The sequence below is a fragment of the Thermobia domestica genome, chromosome 16 (assembly GCF_964235325.1).
Source record: "Thermobia domestica chromosome 16, izTheDome1.hap1.1, whole genome shotgun sequence".
NCBI classification, from domain to species: Eukaryota; Metazoa; Arthropoda; class Insecta; order Zygentoma; family Lepismatidae; genus Thermobia; species Thermobia domestica.
Genome location: NC_137469.1, coordinates 119,713,568 through 119,740,747, shown reverse-complemented (window position 1 = coordinate 119,740,747; position 27,180 = coordinate 119,713,568). Strand labels below are relative to the sequence as shown.

The 27,180-nt window shown below is 36.1% G+C and overlaps 1 protein-coding gene across 9 annotated transcripts in view; it reads left to right on the top strand.

Moving 5' to 3' along the window:
* The first annotated feature begins 6,213 nt into the window (after positions 1-6,213).
* LOC145672801 (uncharacterized) overlaps positions 6,214-27,180 on the top strand; it is a 330,978-nt gene continuing 310,011 nt past the window's right edge. For 2 of the 9 annotated variants that reach the window (XR_014128666.1, XR_014128662.1), the window contains exon 1: positions 6,214-6,366. The gene's annotated coding sequence lies outside the window, so the exon portion shown is untranslated. The other 7 variants (XR_014128658.1, XR_014128659.1, XR_014128661.1 and 4 more) reach the window with 5 other exon arrangements.

Here is a 27,180-nt window from a genome sequence, read left to right as displayed (position 1 = left end):
TCAGGTCTGGGATGTTATTTCACCTTGGCGATTCAACTTAGGGGACGGGGAGATACATAAATATAAATATAAATAAAAATGAAAGTGACAACCTGTGTGACTCATGAACTACACGACCGATTTCGATCAAGTTTTCGACATAGATGAGGCTCGATCTTGGGATGTTTTTTTTTTTTTTTTTTTTTTATCATGACCGATATTAGAGTCGAATCCATAGTTTTTGGCGTCATAAGATGAACAATGACACTTCCGATGCTGTTTAAATCCAAATTCATCCTCATAATTTAGGGGAGCGGAGATATGTATATAAAAATGATAGAAGATGACCGATATTAGTGTCGAATCAATAGTTTTTGGGGTCGCCCAGATGAACAGTGACACTTCCGATTACGTTTAAATCCAAATTCAGTTCCGAATTTAGGGGCGGGGGAGATACAGAAAATGATCGAAAATGACCGATGTTAGTGTCGAAGCTATAGTTTTCGGGGTCACTGAAGTGAACAGTGGCACTTCCAATGCCATTTAAATCCAAATTCAGCTATTTATGTCCAAAATGAAACGTATTCTCCCCTGTGAAGAACAAGCATTCTGCTAGTATCACAATAATAACAACGGGATAACACCCCGCAATTGCCAACAACCTAATCGCAAAGGAAAGAAATGAAATAAAAAGTTTTACGTCCCACACTTATGCCGGCTAGGCTAAAGGAGACAATGATTATGAGAAATGAATGAAATGGTGGAATGAAGAAAGTGGGAGGAAACGGGATAACCCCGAGAAAACCCATGCACACGGTGTTTCTCCACCACAAAGTTTGATTGGCGGGATAGTCGCAAAGGAGTACCCCTGGAGATCAGCGAAGTCAAACAGTACCAGATTTTTTTGGAGGAAAAATGAGGGACCATTCACACTCACCAAATATTTATTGTCAGCATTTCTGTGTCGTGAAGACGATTGGGAGTTACTAAAGAAGTAAGTAAGAACTCTGGTTTAGAAAACTAGCATTAACAGCGAAGGGGGCCGATATGATGACTACGCATTACCTAAAGGACATGAGTACCACAAGCCGGATTTGAACCTAAGGGGAAATTAATGAGAAAAATGTGCGGACGAAGTAAATGAAACAGTTTGAGCTGAAATATGATAATGCTGTAAGTAGTAATGCCGTCACCGGATCGCACTTTTGTGCCCCTGATCCAGAGGGCATGGTCTCTGTCCAGGGTTCATGGCCAGGGGTGCATAGGACCACTCCTCCAAATTTTGGCAAGTATGCCTTGGCCCAACCCTAAATTTGGCAAGGTTACGTAGGACTACCCCCATTAAATTTTGGAAAATCCCAAAACTAAAAATTTGGTATGGTAGTGTAGGACCAGGGTATGTACCTAACCTCTGTAAGTTTTGGTGGTCCATCTCGTTCCCTTTCATGGGTAAAAGATTGCCAAAAGTTCAAATTTGGGAGGCTTTTGACCTAATTTATGCTAATCAAAGATGATACATTTAATGGAGGTGGTCCTTGGTACCCCTGCCAAAATTTAGGGGTGGGCCAAGGTACTCCTGCAGAAATCTAGAGGTTTGTAGTCCTATGTACCTCTGGCCATGGCCCGACACAAAAGTGCGATCAGATGACGCTATTACTACTCTGTATATTCAGAAAATATAACCTGTACAACCTAGAAACCTAACTTTCATGTAGCCGATATATACTCCAAGACGGTTTTACGAACTTAACTTTTCATGCTAGCACTACAATAATATTATCCAATACCTATATTTTGGACAATATCGGCTTCATTTCCTCACCAGTGAGTGGGAACATCAAAACACTCAAAAACACATCTGTTCAGTTGTGTCCGGGGTTTCATCTATAGGATGTCCCCCATCGGAGTCCAACACTTTCCACATAATTCTTTGTACGGCTTCGTGGCTCAATACAATGTTTTCCTGAAATACTCTTAATCGGTACTGACATTCGTGTAAATTTCTCTAGAAATTACTTACAGGTTGGCTGGTTTGTCTTATTGAGTGGACAACAAATCAATATTTACATCCTTGTAGATTTTGTCTTTTAAAAGCTGGTTATTTAAAGACATTTCATAATAGAGGTTGGCAAATTTTTTTTCTTTAAAATTTTAGAATGTAGCAGTGGAAAGGAAAGAAGAGAGTATTAAGGCATTTTTATTTCAAGTATGCCCTCGGAAAAAATGCGAAACATACTTTGGTCCCACTCCCACCGCCCTCTTACGGAGGAAACCTTCCCTTTGCTTTGAGGAAAAAAGTGGACGACTTCGGCTGTGTTGTCAATTTATCATTCAGTCATTTGGTCTTGACGAGCGAAGATCGTAGGCTACTTACAATGGCTAACAAGACAATGCACAGGTAAGCCCGCCAATCTGATAACCCTGTCCATATCCAACTCGGTCAAACTCAAAGCAACTTGTTCCTCCACTTTTGCGGGAGGTACAGGAAAACATACAACGACAGCAGCGCCAGCAGGGCCAACTTGAAATATAAAGGCTCTAGGAAAAGATGAAGTAGAAAAGGGTCCAAAAGAGGGGGAGGCGAAAGTTGCTTGAAAATCATCCCTGTTCCGATACGGAGATAATATTTGGAACAGTGGGTCCTTTACGAGAACCCTTTCTTGCTCTAAAAGGAAAAGGTGCTTACTAAAAAATCCTAACCCTAATAAATATCAATTTCTTATCATTGCCTAAAGAAAGAAACGTAAAAAAAAAAAAAAAAAAAAAACAATGCAACATGAGTAAAAGCCGGGCCTCTAGCTAGGGCATAGCCAAAGAGGGCTCGGCTTCTGCTGGTCCACTTTGGGTTCCCGTTCCAATTCACTTTCAATTGTTTGTTTACGCAAACAGAACTTGTTTAATAAACAATCAACCATATAACGTGAACTCGTTAGTCCCCTGTAAAATTCTCTCAGTTCCTCTTATCTGTCTTAGTGTTTTTGCTATGGGTCTGATGAAAGTATCGTATTTAATGACATTGCTTTTTTTTTCTCCCTTTTTAAATCTTAAACTCATTTAGGCATATTCCTCTCAAAGAGCAGAGTAAATAAATAAACTAATAAATAATTAAATAAATAACACTACAATGAAATTTTCATTGGTAAAAATGATTTAGTGTTAGGTCAAAAAAAAACTGAAAAACGAGGGACAAAAGAGCCAAATATAAAAGTAAGGATAGGAATGGCGAAAGAAGACTTTAGGAGGAAGAAAATTCTATTTTGTGAGATCTCGAACAAAGAGTTGAGAAAAATTCATAAAATGATTCGTGTGGAGTATAGTACCGTATGGGTCAGAAACGTTGACTTTATGCAAAACTGATGAAAAACGAATGGAAACTTTCGAAATTTAGGTATAGAGACAAATGGAGAGAATTAGCTGGGTCGAGCGGAAAACGAATGAGAGGCGTTAGAAATGGTGGAGGAGAAAAGAAAATTTTAGACATTATTAAGAAGAAGAAGAGAAACTGTGTGGGGCATCTTGCATCGTTTGGCCTAATCCTCGTTTCGCCTAACCAATTATCTGACATTTTTATGGCAGATCAATGATAAGATTTGTGTCTGCCATTTTAGGCGAAATAAGTATCCTCGTTTGGCCTAATCCTCGTTTTGCCTAAAATGGCGGACTATAAAAAAAATTCGCGGAAGTAAGACTGGAGGTAAATTTCGAAAGATTATTCCCTACTATATGAAGAACTGAGAAATATTTTATTTCCACAAAACTAATTTGTAGTATGAGCATTTGCAGTGGCTATATTTCAGATGAGAGAAAAACAAGTTACACATTCTTTATTCCCTATTATTAATTTCGTTTAAAGGTGTGAGTTTTAGTTTGCAGTTTGTTTCCAAATATCTGATATTGTCAAATGGTACTGCTAATAGGCATCTTAAAGGAAATATAGTTTGCATGAGTATTACGAAAATATGGATTTTATATTTCTGTTTCGTACTAATGTGGATGCAGTAGTTATATTATTGTAGGTTTTGCTGGTTTTTCAGAGGAATTCATTCCAATTTAAATCTCATTTTTATGCTCCAAGCCTAAGAGAGGCGGTGATGATGACAATGAACGAAACTGGTGGGATGAAGAAAGTGGAAGGAAACGCATGAAGCCCAAGATAACCCTTACACAAAATTTGTAATGTGCATTTGAACATGGTATTTCATTCGATTCAAACATATCTGCTATTTGTGTAATTATTTAGTTATATGATGTTCCGTTATAGATTTTTTTTTTTTTTTTTTTGTAGCAAGTGAATTTCACATGATACTGGAATGTTTCCCAGTACAATATTTGCTCAAATCTTAGAAATTCGAATGCAGGAAATGACTACAAAGCTCTTCCACTACTTTCAACATTTGTATTTTTTATTGCAAAATGTTCTGAAGTACATTAAAGTCAGATGTGTAAGAACACATCTGAAAGAAGCTCATGATAAACAAATATTCTTTATACTCTAGCAGTTTTTTATACGTCTCTGCTTCATTTAGAGTTTTGTCGTCCCAATACATTGCAACTTGAATTTTCTCAAAGCACTTAATCAACTAGTTTTTTTATTTGCATTGGTGAAATTATAACTTTTGAATTCAAATTTCACTCGTTTGACATACCACCGGAACGTCCATAGCATAAGTCTCTGATTAAGATTGCTACGTCTCAGAGATGGTGTAAAAATTGAACAAATTTTAGTTCAAAATAGTGAATCTAACATCCTTTTTGCATAGTAGTGATCTGTTTGTCTCCCGGGTGGACTCACTACCTCTCTCATACAGACACACACCCACACCCACCCACACACACACATATATATATATATATATATATATATATATATATATATATATATATATATATATATATATGGACATGGTAAATACATAAAGGAGTTTTGCCAATCTTAACTGCTAGAAAATATTGACCACAGGTTAATATAATATCAATATTAATTTAAAAATTTGCATTTCTTTCTAGGGAATTTTCTTTTGTAATTTCCCTCTGCTTGAATTTCCGTGATTTTTTTTATTGTCCGCCATTTTAGGCGTAACAAGAATGTGGGGCATTGGTTAAGAAGAAACTGTATCATGAGAGACGTGCTAGAGTGTATGGTGGCAGCAAATAGAGGGAGAGGGCGAAGGAGACTATAATTAATGGATGATATCAAATCAGAAAAATCGTACGTGAGGACGAAGAGGTTAGCGGATGACCGTGAAGCATGGAAGCTTCTCAATTGCAGCAAGTGACCTGCTAATAATGGCAGAATACCTATGGTGATGATTGATGATGATGATGGTCACATATTGAAAGTATGGCTAAACTCCTATGACGCCATTTGGCATATTATGTTTGTCAGGGGGGAGGAGGAGTGTTTATAAAACCTGCGAACGATGTCACACGTGGCATAAAATGTTCATGATACGATGTCATTAAATATACCCAAACGGAAATAAGTATTTTCGCTAATTTATTGAAAATGATTTATTAAAAAGATATCGCTTGCGAAGTCTTGAGAAAGAAAAGAAAAATGGATCGGCAGTTGGAAAGAAATAAAAGATAAATTCAAAATCGATTTAGGATTTAGATTTGTGGGCTTTCGACATTTTTTATAGCCATTTAGTCCGTCACGTTTGAGGGATGACGTCCCTCGGCGAGCACACTATCCGGAAAAAGGGAAGGACGAAAGGATCGGGGAAGGAAAGAAGGAAGCGGCCTGGGACCTATAAGTTAGGTACCACTTCGGCATTTGTTTGATGTGAATGAGGAAAACCCAGGAAAACCTCATTCAGGGTGGCTGGTCTGAAAAAGCTTTATACACTTTTTCGACCAAGTGCCCTCCTGGGAATCGAACCCGTGATCGCTCGCACCAAAGGTGAGAGTATTAGCTACTACGCTACGCAGGGCCACAAATTCAAAATCGAGTTATAGCCTGAATTTATTTGTTTCCTCCATCTTAAGAACATGTCTGACCCTACTACACCATTGGGGAAAATTAACTTAAATTGTGGGCTTAGAAAAGTTCTTGAGAAATTAAATAAATCCAAGACAAAAACTCGATCTTCCACTTTGCGTTCTCCTTTTCTTTCACGTGTTAAGATTAAATTCTGGTATAATATATAAGAAGTTGGCAACATTGTAGGTACGCTGCATCCAATACTAGTTCTTCATCGCGTCGTGGGATGGCAGCAGCATATTGAATTGTAGGTGGCGCGAAATGAGATCATGAACGGGATGCACTGTCTGGCTGGTTATCTCATGCGCGAGTCCGCCCCGCCGTGACTGCAACCTGTTGGGATCACGTTGATGTTGGGGTCTACTGGAGCACTAGTAGAGCCTGCCAGCGATCGGACTGGTGAGGTTGCGTATCGTTGGTTCATTCCACGATCAAGTGTCGTGTCGTGTGTGTTTTACGTTCTGTTTTGTATAACATCGTTGAATCGGTTAATGTAACCGAAGATTGTTTGTTTTGTTGCCTATTGAATCTATGTGCAAATGAACAAAATGTGCTTCCCACGTTGACAGTTTTCTTTTTATTGGAGTCAAAATATATTTCGTTCAACGCCTGAAGTTTAACGCTTCGGTATGGAAGTAATATACGTAGTAATTGAAGTTGAAAAATATTTTGTGCGTTGATTCTTTTCGTTGGTTTCTATGATTCGTTAAATGTGTGTTTGTTTACATTATTGGTGTTGTTAGTAGTGTTTGTGCATTCCCGGTATTTTTCGAATAAATAAACAGCTGACGCTATTATAGGTAATGATGATTATTTACTTTTTATGAGCTTCGGGCAGTGTCAGTCATTTGTTTCAGTTCACTTTTCTTATTATGGTCTGCCTGAAGATATCGACAACTTTTTTTTCCCTTAATTTGCCTGTTTTAATCGAGATTTCGTGATGCATGACTCACTCAGAACAACATTGCGTATTCGTCTTTTTGCACGTGTGTTGCATGCAACCGTAGTCTGTTCGCTGCACGCCTAATGTATATATAATACAGATTTTACTTTACTGTCTGCCAGCGTTTTCCCGTATTTTTAGGGGGGTTCAAACATCTGTTTTTAATTTACTTTAGCGCAGTTTTCCTCTTTTTAAATTCGAAAGAATAACTCAGCTTGAATAAGTGTGTGTGTTGTATTTGTTCGTTTGTATTTACGTATTGTAGTGTGGTTTCGTAGTGTTTACAGGAGGTGAAAAATAAGTGTTGTGTTTTTGTGTGCCTTTAGTGGATTTTTTCCCCTTTTCAGCGAGGTTGTGCTTTGGGAATTTTTAGGTAAGTACTTTTTTTTTTCTCATGTGACAATAATGATGAATTTAATATTTTAAATTTTGAATGTCAATGTTGTATATGAAGTTATTCTTCCTCTTCGTTGCCAAATGACTAGCACCAAAGTAAGGATTTGTGTAAACGTGGTACTGGGTTCGATATTGAATACAGGAGCGGTGATTAGGAGGATCAAGAGGGGGCAGTTGCCCCCTTTGTTGAAGTGGCCCCTTAATATATGTAGCTTGGGGTCCCGATTAAAAAATATAGTATCCTATTATTTATACAACCTTTCGTCAAACAAAGTGTTAGTAACAACCAGGAAAACTAACATTGATATATAAATATTCAGATAATGTCTTGCCACCCTTCCCTCCACACTTTTAACGTCCAATCGCCGCCACGGATTCGATGGGAAATACTTCCCTGATACAAACTTGAGTAGTAGTTCGGACTTCACTTTAAGCCAGGATTTCTCAATATATTTGCATATTACTTCTTGCTTGCGATCCCGTAGGTAATTTCCAGTTCGTAAGTAATATGCTTTTTTTTAATTATTGTTTATTATCCCTTGCGGTTGTGTAAATTTTGTTTGGGGTTAATGCAGGCGCGCACTCAAAAATTTTTCTTGGGGGGTTAAATACTACAAGCCACTACGTCTAAGTAGTATTGAAGAAGTATTATTATGCACCCGAGAAGACAATAAGAACGTAATTGTAAAATAATACTTCGTATATTTTCAGAGAAAAAAATGATAGAACAAATGTTTTTATAAGAAAGAGTACAGATCAGGGGCCGATCCAGGACCGACTTCTGGGGGGGGGGGGCGATGGGTTGTCATACTGCTACTTTTAAGGGCTTTAAACTTTGTGATGGGTTTTATTTATATATATAAAATAAGAAAGTTTCCTCTTCTGCCGGGGCATCGCTCCCTGGATCCGCCCCTGGTACAGATGAAGTGTAAGATAAAATTTGCATGCTACATCAATCATTTCTGTTAAATAATTATAGTTGCATTGAGAAAGTATAAGTGTGTGTTTGAGTTAGGAAGTTGTTTGGGGGGCCGGACCCAATGGACCCCCATGGGTGCATCCCAATTCTAGTGTTTTTGATGTATTAAAGAATAAGTGTATAAATAACAATATGCCTATCAAAATAATAAATTTGTAATGATCTCAAAATTATATTCTTCAGCTATAGCAATTACATTTATCTTTTTCCCCATGTATTCCTCTCGTGATCTCCCTAGGGGGTCGACGACCCCACAGTTAAAGAATAGGTCCTATCTCTTATAGCCGTGATGAAAATTTTCCGATTCATAAAAACATACTCCAATTATTCCTACATGGTTGTATTGCCGTGATGTGAGGTGTAAAATTTTCTTCTATACTTTTCCGGAAAATTTTCCGTTCTTAACAAATATCAGTGATCAAGTAACAATTCCTCAGTATTCATAAATTGATTAAATTCATGTATAGAAATGTTAAAAATTGAAAGATCGTTTAAAGAATCTGAAAATTTTCATGGCTCAGACAATTTTTAGTACTATGTAGGAACAAGAGAAACAATTTTTCATGAATTGAAGAATTGTCTGTCCTGTACAGCGATGAAAATTTTCCGAAAAATTTTGAAACGGAAAATTTTCCGATTCGTAAAAACATACTCCACGTATTCCTACATCGTTGTTTAGCCGTGATGTGAGGTGGAAAATTTTCTTCTATATTTTTTCGGAAAATTTTCCGTTCTTAACAAATATTAGTGACAAGTAACAGTTCCTCAATATTCATAAAATTGTTTGAAATCATGTATAAAAATGTTAAAAAGCGAAAGATCGTTTAAAGAATCTGAAAATTTTCATGGCTCACACAATTTTGAGTACTGTGTAGGAACAAGTGAAAAAATGTTTCATGAATCGAAATATTTTGTGTCTTGTATGGAAAAATTGAAGAACTTTTTATGAGTCGGAAAATTTTCACCATTTTGAAGCAAAAGTAAAACAACTTTTTGTGAATCGGAAAGTTTTATTGCTCTGTAGAAACAAATGTAAGGAATTTTCATGAATCGAAAAATTTTCATCACGATGTAGAAACAAGAAAAGAAACTTTTTATAATCCGGACAGTTTTGGATATTATGTATAGTGATGTTAAGTGGAACATTTTCCACTATATTTAACTGCACATTGAGATATACAATTCCTGTAGAGGAAAATTAGACAGCAACAAATTATAATTTTTCAATTAGATTTCGGGAACCAGAAAATTTTCTAATGTTTCAAGTTGGGAAGTAAAAATTTACATAGTGCTTCTCTCTCTATTATATCTACTTATTTATAAATGTTGAAGAATGTAAATCTATAGAAGTAGTAAAGCTATGAGAAAACAGTCTTATGCGTATTAAACTGATGAAATCTAATATTGTAAGATCAAAGGTGGATTCTGAGGGAAGAACGCATTGAAGTTTTTGAAACATTCTTGAAATGAAGAATCGTTAGATTTTCACTTCATTAAACTTTTTAAGACAATATTTATTACCAATAAATTTTACGGCTAAACAACGATGTAGAAATAAGTGGAGTATGTTTTTATGAATCGGAAAACATTCATGACTTTTAATAAATTGAAATTTTAAATAATAGAATGGGATATTTGTACTCTACGAACTCATGTTCTCTGCACTTTGCATACACACACACACACAGAGAGAGAGAGAGAGAGAGAGAGAGAGAGGAGTTGAATTTAGTTGATTTTGAGTTTAACGTCCCTTTCAGCAGCAAGACTATATAAGACGGGATCAACTTATTAATGTGAAATCCGAAATACATGAGCTCCCGCTGGGAATCGAAGCCAGGTCTTCCATGCCAAAGGCGCGTATGCTAACCGCTTAGCAACAAAGGAGCTCGCAGATAAAGAGAGAGAGAAAGAGAAGAACACTGTGTAAAAGTTTACTTCCCAGCTTGAAATATTAGAAAATTTTCCGGTTAACGAAAGCTAATTGGAAAATTATAATTTGTTGCTGACTAACTTTCCTCTACAGTAATTCAATTTTGTAGCTGAATGTGCAGTTAAATATAGTGGAAATTTTCCACCTAACATCACTATACATAATATCCAAAATTGTCCGGATTATGAAAAGTTTTTTCCACTTGTTTCTACATCGTGATGAAAATTTTCCGGTCTATGAAAATTACTTTCGCTTGTTTCTACAGAGCAATAAAACTTTCCGATTCACAAAAAGTTGTTTTACTTTTTGCTTCAAAATGATGAAAGTTTTCCGACTGATAAAAAGTTCTACAATTTTTCCATATAAACAGAAAATATTTCGATTCATGAAAAATTGTTTAACTTGTTCCTACATACTACTGAAAAATGTCTGAGCCATGAAAATTTTCAGATTCTTTAAATCATCTTTCACTTTTTTACATTTCTGTACATGAATTCAACCAATTTTATGGTTGCTGAGGAATTGTTACTTGATTACTGATATTTTTGCAGAACGGAAAATTTTCCGGAAAATATCGCGGAAAATTTTTCACTTCACATCACTACTTATAGCCTTGCTGGTTAAAAAAAAAAAAAAACGCTAAATCCCAATAAATCAAGATATTGAGTTACTGATATCACTAGACATAAGTTTTATTTTTAAGTTAAGGATGAAGAGGTGGAGAAATATATAATTATTGAGGGTGCCGAGCTGCTAAATGCAGTGCTGCTTGTGTCTCTTAGATGTTTCACAAGAAAGCAGTAAGGTCTAGGTTGTTTCAATTGTATTGTGTTGTTGCTTGTTTTATTTATTTATGTTTGGATTGTATGCCCCACGATTATGCACTTTAGGCTGAAGAACACGATGAGTATGAATAGTTAATAACTCAATGATGCAAGGAAACCGCATTAAGAACCTTGTCCTGAATGCGATTCATTTGCCTTAGACCAGTCAATCATGCCAGCCAGCCTACTATAATTTACACTTATGCTTTATCATGATTTCTTTCGAGCGACGATAGGAAAAAACAACGTAAACATGATTTTAAGTTTAACGTCCTACGACTATGCTCTTTAGGCTAAAGCGGATGGATAATTAGTGAAATTGAATAATTCTGGGGTTAAATTTTTGTGCTATCCTATTGAACCCAAGTCCACATGCACCAAAGGCACACGCACTCGACACTAGACCAGCGGGGAGGGTTAGGAGTAAAAATATATGATGATCGTGGAAATAAAAAAAGAAAGAAAATTATTTTTAAAATTATTTCTTTAAAAGAAAAAGTTTAAATGAAATAAAATAAATCATATTTAAAAAATCTGTTTTCAAGAAAATTACTTTCTGAAATAATTATATTTATGCATTACAAATGTATCAATTTATAAATTCTTTAGTTCTCGTATTCGTCACGTTAGTCTTCGTGTTCGCAAATATAGTAGTAGTTGAATGGGAAGAGTAGGAGTAAAAATAATTTTTTTCTTGTTTCTTCGAGAAAGTAATCTATGCATGGAATAAAACACATCACACACATTGTAAAAATTCAAATAATTATACTTCCACCTAGATTCTTGTACGTTCCTTGCTGAAAATAATAACACGAACTGTCCGAGTCCGAGAACAGTCCGGACTATTAGCCTTTTCTAGAGACAGTAGCGGGAGGTTGCCCGCCCATGTCGGCTTTATTAACTATAATTTATTTCTCTACGGTAATATCGGGGATTCAAGATAATAACAAGGGTAAAAGTGAGAGGGGACGCAGGGGGACATTGTCCCCCCCACATCCAAAAAGTATGTAGGGCATCCCCCAGTTCCTAAAAACTTACAATGGGCAAAGATAGGCAGGGGGACGGCGTGACGTCATGCCGCTACCTACCGTCCCCCTACCTTTCCAGATCCACTTTTACCCCTGGATAATAAGATGATGCTGAAGGTCGTGTTTAGGTTTGCGCAATTTTCTGGTGTTTTTACAGTGTTTTCCATATTTTTTTTCTAATCGAAACATAAATAATCTTACCAACAGGCAATGTTAATACAATTAACTGAAATATCAACAGTTATCTAATACAACCGAAAGAACAAGAATTTTTAATATCAAGAAACAAGAAGTAGTTTGTATAAAAGTACGGAACAAATTAGAAAATGCAAAGTAATTATTGGGGAGACCTGTTAATGTTTATATTATTTAAAACAATCATCTCATGAAGACTAATAATCAAGTTTTAACATGTCAATATTGGTACCTTAATAATTATAAACGCTGAAAATGAAAAGAAAACAAAACATTGTTTACAAATGAAGATCAGAGACACTAATTTATCCCACATTTTTAACATTCATAAATGAGCAGCTTGGGCGATGACCGTTCCCATGCAATTCAATACAATGACACATACGAAACAAGCTTTTCCTACCATGTACAGGTACTTTTCCGAAATTACCTGCATACTATTCTGTGGTTCGATCACAACCCATTTCACCGGAAGTGGTGCTTGCCATAATGTTACTCCGAGCAACTCAGATACACTTGAACCTTAGTTACCAGATGAAAAAGAAAACATAATCAAGGTCATTACGTTTTAGTAGATAGAAGACAGTCCAGTACAATTGATGTTCGGTTGTTTAGAAGAGCTGACTGTGACACCGGCCACTATCTGCTAGCAGCAATTATAAGAGAGAGCGATTATCGTTGACAAAAGAAAATCTTCAGCATCTTAAAACAGAGAGGTTTAATTTAAAGAAATTAGAGGAGGGCCAAGCGCGAAGAGAATATCAGATTGAAGTATCAAATAGATGCTTGGTTTTGGCAAGGTCAGAATACACTACTATTAAGGATATTTGTATTAAAATTAGCGATAGCATTAAAATTTCAGCAAAAGATAAGTTAGGGTGTGCGGAAATATGCAGGAACAAACTATAGTTTGACGAGGAGTGCCCTAAACTAGCAGAGAAAACAGGCGAAATTGCGTTTGCTACAATATCCGTACAATGGAAATACACAAAATTTCATTGATGTCAGGCGCGAGACTTCAGAAGCTTTTAGAACAAATGAACTTGATTTGTTGGAAGCTAAAATTGTTGAACTTTAATATAATAGTAACAACAAAAATATTTGGGACATGTATAAAGGGAAGTAAGATTTGTTTTTAACATGACTGTACTATATTTATGATAAATTTCTATAAGAAAAATGGAATTATCACGGATCACAAATAGCATATACACACACACACACACCCACTCACACACATACACACATATATATATATATATGCCAAGGATGTTATAAAATAGAGGATCTGCCCTTATAACAAAATCTTGAAGCCATACGTCACAGTTACGCCACCCCTATTCTGCCCACTCCGCCCAATAAGATCGCAGTGTTTTGAGCCAACAATCATGGCGGAAACGAAAGTAGCCAATCAGACGATGGCGGAAATGAGAGTGACCAATCAGACGTGGCGATGCTCGATTGTGTTTTTGGCTTCACTGATTTAATAGGATGAAGATACATATGGGCAGATCCTCTATTTTATAAAATCCTTGGTATAGGCATATGAACCGAGATAAACTTGTCATAATTTTCGTTAGTACTTCCAGTGGAATTTGGAAAACTCGGCGCCTGTGTATATGTTTCTATTGAAAAAGTTCTGTCTTTTGTCGATAAGTGTGTGTTTCTGCTGCAAGAGCTGTCTTGTGTCGAAAAATAGGCCTATATGTTTGCTGGAAGAACTGTGTCTCGTCTCGAATTTAATCACGAAATTTGTGTCTTGTCTCGTACGCACCTCTAATCTGGGTCATACGTTTTCGTACGTGATAAGATCAAAGAAAACTGTAAAGTCAATATTTGTTCTTTTCTTTTCTTTTTTTTCTTTTCTTTTCTTTCTTTCTTTTTTTTTTTTTTTTTGATGTGAAATGTAGAAGTGAAATATTATTATGTAGAAGTGTCATGTATTAGGAGGGCATTGTATTAGCTTTCTACTTTGTTCGACACGTCACCTTTTATATGCAAAGGAATGTCTTCTTTATTCGTCATTGATTATATCTGTTTCACGGGTGAAGCCGAGATTTGCATCACTAAATGAACCGTAAATGAGTTAGTAATTATCTTTGAATTATTTATGCGGTACTGAACTTAATAATGACTACTAGTGTAGGTGCATGTGTATATGGTTGTTGATATTAAGCGACCAGCATAACAATGCGATTCAAACTGTGGATATTTGATGAGACAAAATACAATATGCACCTCTTTAACACGCTCTGGCGTTCCAGTTGCTCTGCCTGAGTTTACGGTATATTGGATTTCTGTTATCTAATTGGTCAAGAGACTAGTAGCGTTCATATTTTATGATCGATAGTTATAGGTACATTCAAATATTGTCACAATAGCTCCAGCAAATTAGGTGTTGTTCTGGGTTAGATGATGGAATACGCTTTTAAGAACATAGTAAGAATTACCTTTGGAGATTATGAACAGTTACATGATTACTAACAAGACAAAAATTATTGTATTTGAAACGGTGGCAATTACAAAAGTTAGAGAGAAAAGTGTAGAACAGGTACTTAGTTTTCTTTTTCTATTAGTAAAGATCTAAGATGTGAGCACAAAATTAAAGTAAAAATTAGGAGTAACGAAAGTTCTTAGGAAGAAGTAATGTGTACTTATTTTGTTGGTTGAAGAAGAGTTACGAAATACATTTTCGTACAAATTTTCATCATCGGAATTACTTACTGTCCTCAATAGGACTTGTGTTCACTCTAGTGACCGCGAGGACTCGTGGGCTCTTCACCAGTCATAGACCTACTTTGTCTCACATGTGATGCATCGGAAGAATTCGGTAAGAGTCGTGAAGCTGCCTTCGGAACCCACACTTGAGAAAACGTGAAATAGCATAAGTTCGCCAACGATATTGCCAAAAGTAGAAGACATGGTGAACAAACGACAAAACCAGCACTTAAATAACTATAACACAAATAATAATAATTATTCGAATTAAACAGTAACAATAATAATAGCAAAACAACAACAACAAAAATAAATAAATAAAACTAAACTTAGCGACTGTCAGAGAACACTGTCCCCTAAGAGATGTTCTCCGTATAGCGCAAAAGATGACGCTGGCAAAATTTCATGGATGGAGATTGACGACTAGGACACACCCTCGCGTTCTATTAAGTGCTAAAATTGGTAGATCTTGGTCAAGCTTCACGATTTCTTGCGATCACTATAATCTCAGCGAATCTTAGGGTAGGTCAGACTTACATTCACTCGAGCTTTGACTAGCTTTTCTCAATGAGACTCGAGCTAAGCTGGATCATTCTCTTATTACATTAGTTAGGCTCGGGTTCTTTTCATTCTCTTATTACCCTCATTAGGCTTAAAGTCTCTATCAGAGATGGAGTGGGTCAGTGGGTCGTGGGTCAACAGCATGTGACCAACTGTGACTCACCACCCACTGCGACCTACCACCTACCATGACCCACTGCGACCCACCACCCACCGTGACCCACCGACTCAGTATGACCTACCAACCCACTCTGCTCACTGCATTGTAGAGTATCTTCTGAAGACTGGTAAATTTGTCTCTGTTTTACTTTCAAGACCTTCATTTCCCTTCCTTTTCCATTTGACTCTGTTTACTTACCTGAGGTGAGTATATCTAACCAAATGAATACAAGAACTTCAGGCACTTTTGGATATTGATATTTTTAATTGTAATAATAGCTATAGAACTTATACCACTACTTGGCTTTCGAGACCTGTGAGTTTTTAGAGGAGCTAACTACTGGAAAAAATAAATTTTTGAATCACTGTAATATATAAATAATTATATAAAAATTAAATGTAACTATGTGTGCCTGATCATCACGATCAAATTGCAAAGTCAAATGAAATTACTTTTGGTATATAGTTAGGCCATAATCCAAACTGGGATGTTATATTGCTTTCATTATAATGCATAATATCCTAAGGAGGTAGTGAGGATCCGAATTTTTGCGAAAAAAAAAAGTATCTCGCACGCTGTTAAACTTACGGAGCTGAAACTGTGTATTAACTCTTTATTGAAAATAAACAGAATGTGTCCTAGCATTTTTTTAAATTCTCCTTTATAGGGGGGCACTTTCTATATATGGAAAATTGGTAGTGAGTTGGTTTGTAAAAATGATCGAAAACGATCGATGTTATTTAAGAAAGAAAATCAGAAACAAGAAAATATCCATTGCTTCATATATCCATTGGTTTCTACTATAATAATTGCTAAAGCTTATGTTTATCATATGGAGCACTTACAACACAGGGCAATCAACCTACAAAGTTCTGAGAAAAATAGGCATAAAATTTGTATTATAAGCTTAATTACACGGAGCTTTAAATTTTAAGTTTGAATTGTACGCATAATTATATGGAAAATTTTACACTTTTTCCCCCTTTACGTTGGTTTACTTATCTTGATTTGGAACTTTCAAATTTCATCCTTTTTTCCACTGAAAAGTATCGATAATTCAACAAGGAAATAATTATACTATGATAATTTAATTGAAATTCATCGTAATTTGGCACATGGCGAACATCAGTGTGGTAATTGAAGGGGAAGAAGGAGGGAAATTCCCATTCACCTCTGAACACTTTCCAGGAACCTCCTTCCCTTTCGCTTTCTAGACGGGGGAGGAAACTTGGTAATGGTATCAAACCTTCATGTGTAATTAGAAAAATCAAATTTATAAACAAATAAGAAATCATCAGTTTATCAGGCTTTAATTGATAATTTATTCACAAGATTCCATATCGAAGGCGTGGTAGATGAAGTTTCTGTTCTCCATGAGTCGACATTGCCAACTGACATGGTCGATATGGAAAAGATGTTGTATGGTGATAGAGAGATGATACTTCTTGCTGAGTATTTCAAAACTGACTGAGAAAAATCGTTATCAGACTTAAGTCTAACAAGCAGATTGTCGATGAGGAGTTACAGAAATCGGGTAGAAGTATTATCAATTTCCACGACAGAGTGCGAACGGGCATTTCCCCTTATGAATTTACAGATGATTAATATTAGAAATAGACTTAGTGCTCAAACATTGTCTAACTTGTTGTTCATCAATGTTAATGGATTACCGCTAGACAAGCTCAAAGTAAACGAGCTAGTTATTTCTTGGCTGAAGGATGGACATTATTCCGCTGCGGATGATTTACCACGAAAAAGTTCTTTAGGCCAACAGAAAACAAACCCGATTTCAGATTTGTTTTAAGGTGGAAAATTACGGTTAAGGTTACGGGAAAATTAAGGTTATGGAAAATGTATGCTTGTATTACTAATGGCTTATTTGTGTTATTCAACTTTGAACCTAATTTTTAGTAAGTCTCTTCTTAGTTTTAGGTAAACTACTTTGAATAAATATTCATAATAATTGCAATTATGCATATTTGTAAATTAAATTTAACGTGGTGTTTTAGTGATTACACAAATTACAATTATGAGCATACTTTATGGAGATGCTCTCACATAGGGTACCCGAGCACTTTTATACACTATGAAAAACTGATTTTTCAAGTCTTTTGTGAAAAAATACTGTGAACTGAGAAACCATAACCTTTTCCATATTGTACAGGGGTATTTTCCTGCGAATAGAAATTTCTTTTGGAATGCGTTCAGAAATTAACACTTGCAAGAATACTCTCTTAGTACAAGTATATTTTAGGCACACACTAATTTCCCCCACCTCGGACTGTTTTAATTTCCTTACGGACAAACACTTTACCATATTATATCGTAAAGGTCAGATCCACTGTTATTGTAACAGAGTGGTGCTTGAGCAAGTGACTAGAAATTCAAACTCCGATTAGTGACAATTTCAGTCTTTTTTTATTATTACAAGTGTAAACTCTTTAGTCAGTACAGAAGAGGCCGTGGATCGTGTTCAGAGTTGATGACGATTCACAGTGGATGTAGTCAGGGTACGTAGTCAGACTAGGTCACAGTGGATGAGAGTGGTTCATGGTGGTTGGTGGGTCACGGTGGGTGGTGAGTCAGTGGGTCGTGGGTCAAGTTTTCATTGACCCACGCCAACTCTGGACTCTATTTTCTGTGAGGCTTGTTCTCACACTCACTGGCCTCATTTGGGTTCGCATTTGTTGTCCACTTACAGGATTTAAGCGGTCCCCAAGGCAGATTTTCCCCAAGAGCTGGGAGATACAAGTTAGGACATCTGTGAGAGGTTCACGTTTCGTATGTCTTCAGCGATGAACAGAGTTGGCGTGGGTCAATGAAAACTTGACCCACCACCCACCGTGACCCACGAACCACCATGACCCACCACCCACCATGAACCACTCTCACTCTCCACTATGACCTATTCTGACTAACCAAAATCCATCGTTATCAACTCTGAACACGATCCACGGCCTCTTCTGTACTGACTAAAGAGTTTACACTTGAAATAAAACAAGAATTTGAAATTGTCACTAATCGGAGTTTGAATTTCTAGTCAATCGCTCAAGCACCATTCTGTTAGAATAACGGTGGATCTGACCTTTATGATATAAAATGGTAAAGTGTTTGTCAGTGAGGAAATTGAAACAGTTCAAGGTGGGGGGAAATTAGTGTGTGCCTAAAATATACTTGTACTAAGAGAGTATTCTTGCAAGTGTTAATTTCTGAACGCATTCCAAAAGAAACTTCTATTCGCAGGAAAATACCCCTGTACAATATGGAAAAGGTTATGGTTTCTCAGTTCACAGTATTTTTCTCACAAAAAACTTAAAAAATCAGGTTTTCATAGTTTATAAAGTTGCTCGGGTACCCTATGTGAGAGCATCTCCAGAAAGTATGCTGATAATTGTAATTTGTGTAATCACTAAAACACCACGTTAAATTTAATTTACAAATATGCATAATTGCAATTATTATGAATATTTATTCAAAGTAGTTTACTTAAAGCATAGAAGAGACTTACTAAAAAATAGGTACAAAGTTGAATAACACAAATAAGCCATTACTAATACAAGTATACATTTTCTATAATTTGTAATTTTCCACCTTAAAACAAATCTGAAATCGGGTTTATTTCCTGTTGGTAACTTTTTCGTGGTAAATCATCCGCAGTGGAATGATGTCCATCCTTCAGCCAAGAAATAACTAGCTCCTGTACTTTGAGCTTGTCTAGCGGTGGGCCATTAACATTGATGAACAACAAGTTAGACAATGTTTGAGCACTTAGTCTATCTGTAATATCAGTCATCTAAATTCATAAGGGGGAAATCCGCTTCGCACTCTGTCGTGGAAATTGATAATATTTCTACCCGATTTCTGCAACTCCTCATCGATAATCTGCTTGTTAGACTTAAATCTGATAACGATTTTTCTTAGTCAGTTTTGAAATACTCAGCAAGAAGTATAATCTCTCTATCACCATAACGACCATGTCAGTTGGCAATGTCGACTCATGGAGAACAGAAACTTCATCTACCACGCCTTCGATATGGAATCTTGTGAATAAATTATCAATTAAAGCCTGATAAACTGATGATTTCTTATTTGTTTATAAATTTAATTTTTGTAATTACACATGAAAGTTTGATGCCATTACCAAATTCTCTCCCCCGTCTAGAAAGCGAAAGGGAACGAGGTTCCTGCAAAGTGTTCAGAGTTGAATGGGAATTTCCCTCCTTCTTTCTCTTCAATTACCACACTACTGTTCGCCATGTGCCAAATTACGATGAATTTCAATTAAATTATCATAGTATAATTATTTCCTTGTTGAATTATCAATACTTTTTACTGGAAAAGGGATGAAATTTGAAAGTTCCAAATCAAGGTAAGTAGACCAACGTAAAGGGGAAAAAAGTGTAAAATTTTCCATATAATTATGCGTACAATCCAAACTTAAAATTTAAAGCTCCGTGTAATTAAGCTTACAGTACAAATTTTATGCCTATTTTAGTCACACGTTTTTGGGTTGATTGCCCTGTGTTGTAAGCGCTCCATATAATAAACATAAGCTTCAGCAATTATTATAGTAGAAAGCAATGGATATTTTTTGTTTCTGATTTTCTTTCTTAAATAACATCGATCGTTTTCGATCATTTTTACAAACCAACTCACTACCAATTTTCCATATATAGAAAGTGCCCACTCCCCCCCCCCCCCACATAAAGGAGAATTTTAAAAAATGCTAGGACACGTTCTGTTTATTTTCAATAAAGAGTTAATACACTGAATTTCAGCTCCGTAAGTTTAACGGTTTGCGAGATACTCATTTTTTTTCGCAAAAATTCGGATCCTCTCTATCTACTTAGGATATTATGCATTATAATAAAAGCATTATAACATCCCAGTTTGTATTAAGGCCTAACTATATACCAAAAGTAATTTCATTTAACTTTGCAATTTGACCGTGATGATCAGGCACACATAGTTACATTCAATTTTTATATAATAATTTATATATTACAGTGATTCAAAAATTTATTTTTTCCAGTAGTTAGCTCCTCTAAAAACTCACAGATCTCGAAAGCCAAGTAGTAGTAGAAGTCCTATTGCTATTATTACAATTAAAAATATCAATATCCAAAAGTCCTGAAGTTCTTTTTTCACTTGGTTAGATATACTCACCTCAGGTAAGTAGACAGAAACAAGTGGAAAAGGAAGGGAAATGAAGGTCTTGAAAGTAAAACGAAGACAAATTTACCAGTCTTCAGAAGATACTGTCTACAATGCTGTGAGCAGAGAGGGTCGGTAGATCATACTGAGTCGGTGGGTCGCAGTGGGTCATGGTGGGTGGTGGGTCATGGTGAGTGGTGGGTCGCAGTGGGTCACGGTGGGTGGTGGGTCACAGTGGGTCACATGCTGTTGACCCACGACCCACTGACCCACTGAGAAAAACTTGACCCACTTGACCCACCGACCCACTGACCCACTCCATCTCTGGCGATGAATAGGAACCTGAAACTCCAAACAGATATAAGAAATGATTTTCGTTTCACAGTTGTGAAACTGTGGTAAACTTCCGAACTATTTGAATTGAATATTGTAACAAGATCTGCAACTTCCGGCTGCAATAGAGAGATAAAGAGAGGTGAAACTTGTTAAGTTGTGAATTTCTACCATTTCCGGTCGTAGTAAAAAGATACAGGAGAAAATGAATCTTTTTCTGAACACACTTGATAGATTCAAAGAAACAGCTTGTTGCTGTCTCATAGTGTTTTTGTTCTATGGCAATCAACATTGAAACCGGAAGTCCTAGTAAATTTTTATCGCTTCCGGTTTTAGTAGAACAATAGGGTGAAGATGGTATCCTTTCTCAAAACTATGAGTCAATTCTAGAAAAATAACTTATTTCTATCTATTATAGTTTTTGTTCTATAGCTATTGAAGTTGAAACTAGAAACGGTTGATGATTCTGTCATCTCCGTTTTGTCTTGAGTTAAATGAGAAAGTAAAACTCATTCTTGGGACTCAGAATTATCCCCCCCCCCCCCAAATCTCAGTTTTAACTTTATGTAAATCATTATACAAACCGGAAGTACTATTAAATGTCAACTCCTTTTTTTGTTCGTGTGCGTGGGTTTTTTCGAGGTTCTCCCATTTCTTCCCACTTTCCTCATTCCACTATTTCCTTCATTTCTCATAATGACCGTCTCCTTTAGCCTAGCCGGCATAACGGTAACACGTAAAACTTTAAAGATTTCATTTTTTTCGTTTTTTTGTGTATGCACGTTATGGGTGGTTATAGTATGTTTCCTTAAGGTTGGTGTAAAGGGACAAGTTTTGCCAATAGGTGTCACTACAGTCTTCGTATCTCTCTCATGTGTTTTTTACCTTTCACGAAAATTTACAAATTCTCTTACAAATTTCGACCTAGAGACTCCAAACTTTTAGAGAAGGAACTTCATAACCTATCGAAGGCAACAATCCGTGCCGATTTCTTATTTTGAATTTTCTTCATTGTTGAAAGAGTTATATTGTTAAAAGTTTGGATATCCCTTTCAATAAACAACCCATTTCAACAATGAAGAAAGTGTTAAATAAAAAATCGGCACGGATTGCTGCCTTCGATAGGTTATGAAGTTCCTTTTCTAAAAATTTGAAATCTCTAAGTTGAAATTTATAAGAGAAATTTTGAATTTTCGTGAAAGGTAAAAAAATACATGAGATACGAAGACTGTAGTGACATCTATCGACAAAACTTGCCCCTTTAAACTAACCTTAAATGGATAGAGAGAGTAACACACGATGTTTCAAAACGGATAGGAGAGAAGAGGAGGCTTCTAGCCAACAACCTTCGTAGAAAGGCTAATTGGATTGTATACATCTTGCTATGAAGTTGTCTTCTTCATACCATCACAGAGGGAAAGATGGAAGGAAAGCGAGGAATAGGAAGAACACAACTGATCGATAATTTGAAAGATAGCAGAAAATATTGGAGTTGAAAGAATGCTGAACATCGAGAAACGTGAAAAAAGCAAATCTAAAAGTTCCAGGCCCAAGTCTAAAAATTAAATAAGAGAAAAACTCATTAGTCCTTGGCTCTGCCAAAAGGCAGAATACTTAATAATAGTAACTTTCAGGGATTCCGAGACATACAACCCATATCTCCGAGATTTATTATAGTAATTGCAGTCCCCTATTCTCCTCATCCCTTCTACGTCAATTTCCAAAAATCCTTTCAAAGTGGTACCTTAACTAACATATCCAGTGCACTGTTCAAATTGCAAGTTTTTAGATTGAGTAGTTGGGTCTAAGCGTTGATCAGTCAGGTCGGTCAGAATTTCTTTCGTATACATAGAAAGAGATTTCCTTACGTGGAATAAGATTTTATAAGGTTTGATTTCTAGTAAATATATATACACCGTGTATATCTCGAGAACAACTGAATATAACTGTATGGCTACTGTACTTATCCTCTTTAGAACAATTAATTTAATGAGAACACATGTTTGTATTGAACCACTCCATATAGTATTGTATGAAATAGGAAGATAATTAAATTCCAAGTGTGACAACACCTTAACCGTAAAATCTATTTTTGTTCGTTGTGTTTCAGTCTCTCCAAGAAACACTGTTCTTCTCAGGTACTTTTTTCCTTAACGTTAAGGTTGTTCAAGAAGTTCTGAAAGTCCTCAGAAGTTGTTGGAACCGCGTTAAGCCTTTCTTTAATCAACGAACTTGTAGTTAGTTTGTATTTCTTTGAGTGTAAGTAGTAAATCTTGCTAAGCCGAAATTTCACTTAAGATCCCGTAGTTTTTGTTTTATACGTGACAGAAGTAAAAGATAGATCCAGCATTATCTGTAATAGTGGAAAAGGGTTAAAAAGGTAATAAGGAACAGTTTTTTTTAAAAAAAAATATGGATTCATCATGTCAAAACGATTCATCATATCATTCTATTGAAACCATAAGTGATTGAAATCCGCTGCAACTTCCGGTTTCAGTATTAAATCTCATGGAACCAAAGCGGTAATACCGTAAATACGCGCGTAATTTTCGCCCTCGCATAATTTTCGCATCCCAATTTTGAAGGGCATTTTCTGTATATTTTATTTTCCTTGCGTAATTTGCGCACGCGAGGATTTGACCGTGATTTGTAAGAAACCACACGACTTCTTAATCAATTTTTTAATGTTATTTTTCTACAAATTTAGAATTAGTTGTTTGTTGTCAATTCTTGCTACAAAGAAAATGTGTACCGGTATTTTCGTGTTATTCTGACTGAGAAAAAAAAAAAAAATTAGATGTTCACTGATGTGGCTAATTTTCTTTTCCCGCATAATTTACGCACCCTTGTTTCAAAACAACTTTTTTCCTCTAAAAAAGTGCGAAAATTACGCGAGTAAATACGGTACATAACAAGGAACTGGTTTTATACGAATTCAGTGCAATGGCTATACGCCAGACGAAGGCAAGAGAGCGAGCCCTGGCTATGCCTGAACTCCCCATTAGGAATGTTAAATTATAATGTAGGTAAAATAATATAGAACTATCCTTTTCGTTATACCAAAAAAAAAAAAAAAAAAAAAATGGCTGTACCCACAAAAGATTTTTCTGTGCCACTCCGCCTTCCCCCCAATTAAAGCTGACGTTGCCACTGTTCTGGTGTCCCAAAATATGTCCAGCCTGGGCTCTTAATCCCTCTGTTGTGATCGAAAGTAGATAGGAATACACGGTTTCAAGTTTCTCAACTTGAGGGGCTGAACGGGATCGCGAGAGGAATTCGTACCAACTTGGAATCGAAAATCGAATCTTGACAATTGGAACAGACATAAAGTTTGCACATACTTTGGGAGGTGATACGTGGCATTCAATGTGACAATTCGTGGCATTCCCGAAGTATGTGCACATCTTTGAAGCGAAGTAAACTAAAATTATTCATTTTAAAAAAAAATGTACCAAGTGTATCACCTAACTTCACTTTGTTCGTGTTGTTTAATGGCTTTAGCATTCCGGTATTAATTTGTCTTGAGTTCGAATACTGTCTGAGGAGCACTATAGGCTAACTACTACTTCAGACTTAGAGTGCAAGATTAGATGAAGACTCGCTATAGAGAACAATGTAAGTGCCACCTTGCAATTGTTTCACTTATTTTATATTTTAATACTTTACTGTATGCCTTAATTAGATTTTCATACTTCATTGTATGCTAGATTATATTTCTAAGCAATAATATTTTCTAATTTTGTGACGCTTTGACACAATTTACTATCTTTTGTCTCTACTGTTACAGTAACTTTTGTTTTTGGCACTTAACATTGTTTTCTACTGCGAGTCTTCAGATGTGACAAAGGAGGCCAGGTATCGTCCTGGCATTGCAATGCTGAAATTAGAAAATAAATAACAATAAATAGTTACAAATTCATTGTAAATTGAAGTTGGGATCGTATTATGACTGTAGTGGTGGCTCTTGAGGGAAGTCGCATTGGGAAGAATTAAAATTTTCTTTGTCATAAGTTAAAGGAAGATTATACCTAATGCAAAGATTATACTTAGGAAGGTTTCTTACCTTAGCTTGCAGCGAGACGGTTATAATGTTTACTAGTGTCTTTCTTCAAGAGAAGCAATTATGAAAATAAATAAATAAATAAAATACTTCAATTTAACGTCCCACGATTATGCCCTTTTAAGCGAAGGGAGACTATGATTAAGGCAAGTGAATGATGATGGGAGAATTGTTGGAATGATAAAGTGAGAGAAAACGGGAGTACCCCGAGAAAACCCACACTTATTTGGCCGGAGATCGAACCAAGGACCCCACAAACCAAAGGTAAGCGCTCTACAACTAAGCCACCATACTTCCGGCCGCATTAATTGAATTTGAGTTTAGTTCCCGTTCGGCAGCGAGACTATACGAGACGTGGACCTATAGCTCAACGTGGGATCCGAACTACGACCTACCGCCTTGAATCGAACCCAGGTCTCACACGAAAGGCACGTACGCTATCCACATAGCAACGAGGGAGCTCAGCCGCCATGAGTAAGATAAATTATACTGTCATGCTTTGTTAAAATTAATAAGTGAAATAATAATTGTTAGTGAAGTAACAATTAGTAATAATTGTTAGTTAAAATTACTAAGTGAAATTATGCTAAATTGCTTTAGTAATTTCACTTTTGACAATGAAGCATTTTCAACAAACTCTTGATACGAATGCTCACCAGTGATTGGGTAGCAAAAATAAGGTGGTGTATCCTCTACAGAAAGACGATACGGAGGGGAGTGGGTATAAAGCAACTTGAGAACGGGATATGCCGATTATTAATAAGTTGAACTGCAACTTCTACTTGTTGATAAAAGTGTCAGCGCAAAATATTTATCTGTAACGTCAGTGATAATAAACAACAAGTAATGTGAAATACTGGACAATTATTACGAGATACGAACAAGTGTGTGAGAAAAACTGAACATGCTACACAAGTATTGCTGATTTCCATTTGGAACTGGTCTCGCGTCATGCTAAGACTCTTCTGAGATGTGAGTGGCGTTAATTCAGTTCGTTCACCCGATTTACCTGTGGCGGACACAGCCTGCAACAACTTTTTAAGAGTAAGGTGAAGGGCGGATGATGAAGAAAGATTCTGCTGTTGATCTTGTAATGTGGCAGGAGGCAACGAGAGTAGAAAATAGGGTGCAAGCAAGGACTTAGTTCTTTCTGTTCTGTGACTACATTTTCTTCATCAAGGTTTCGCTTTAAATACCTGTTGGCGGGTAGTGAAGTAGTGTAGATGGCGCTGGTGCATGATTTGGTGAGCTGTAAATCAGCGAGAAACGAACGTGTACCATCTTAGCTTTTTTTATCTTTGGATTTAGAAGAAGAAAGAAAAGGAAAAAGTAGTAGCTTGCCTTCAGTATTAAGGAATGTCGTAGCTTTTTTTAAAACACAGTAGGAGAAACCGGTGTTACTTTATTTTGCTTCAGTTTCGTTCTTTCAAAGTTTAAGGCTGTCACTAATTTAGACTTCTTTTTATTTTATTATTTTTTTTTTAAAGTACTGTTGTCAGTTCTGTCCATAGATTTCAACATCGCCTGGTACACTCGTACGTAGCAGCACTGGTGTGCAAGTGTTTGAGGCAAGTCAACCAAAGACCAATGAGCTTACATAAAGCCAAGATTCTTCTTTGCTTTTTTCTATTTTTTTTCTTTACTACTTCTTTTACGAGCTTCAATGTTGTTTTCTGTCGTTTCTGCGAATCAAGTTAAGTGCAGGAGAAATAATAATAGTAAAAATAAAATAAAATAAAAGTGAAGGTGAGGTGAATTCAGACAAGCTGTAAGTGAAATCCGTCATATGGCTTGCATTATGGAGTTTTCTTTGCGAATACCATAGCAAAGAGAAAATTCTTCCTTTTGAAAGGAAACATGATAGGTTGAAAAATATAATAAATATATTGCTGATTTTTTAAAAACATGCTGTTTGTAGCATTGTAGTTACGTGAATT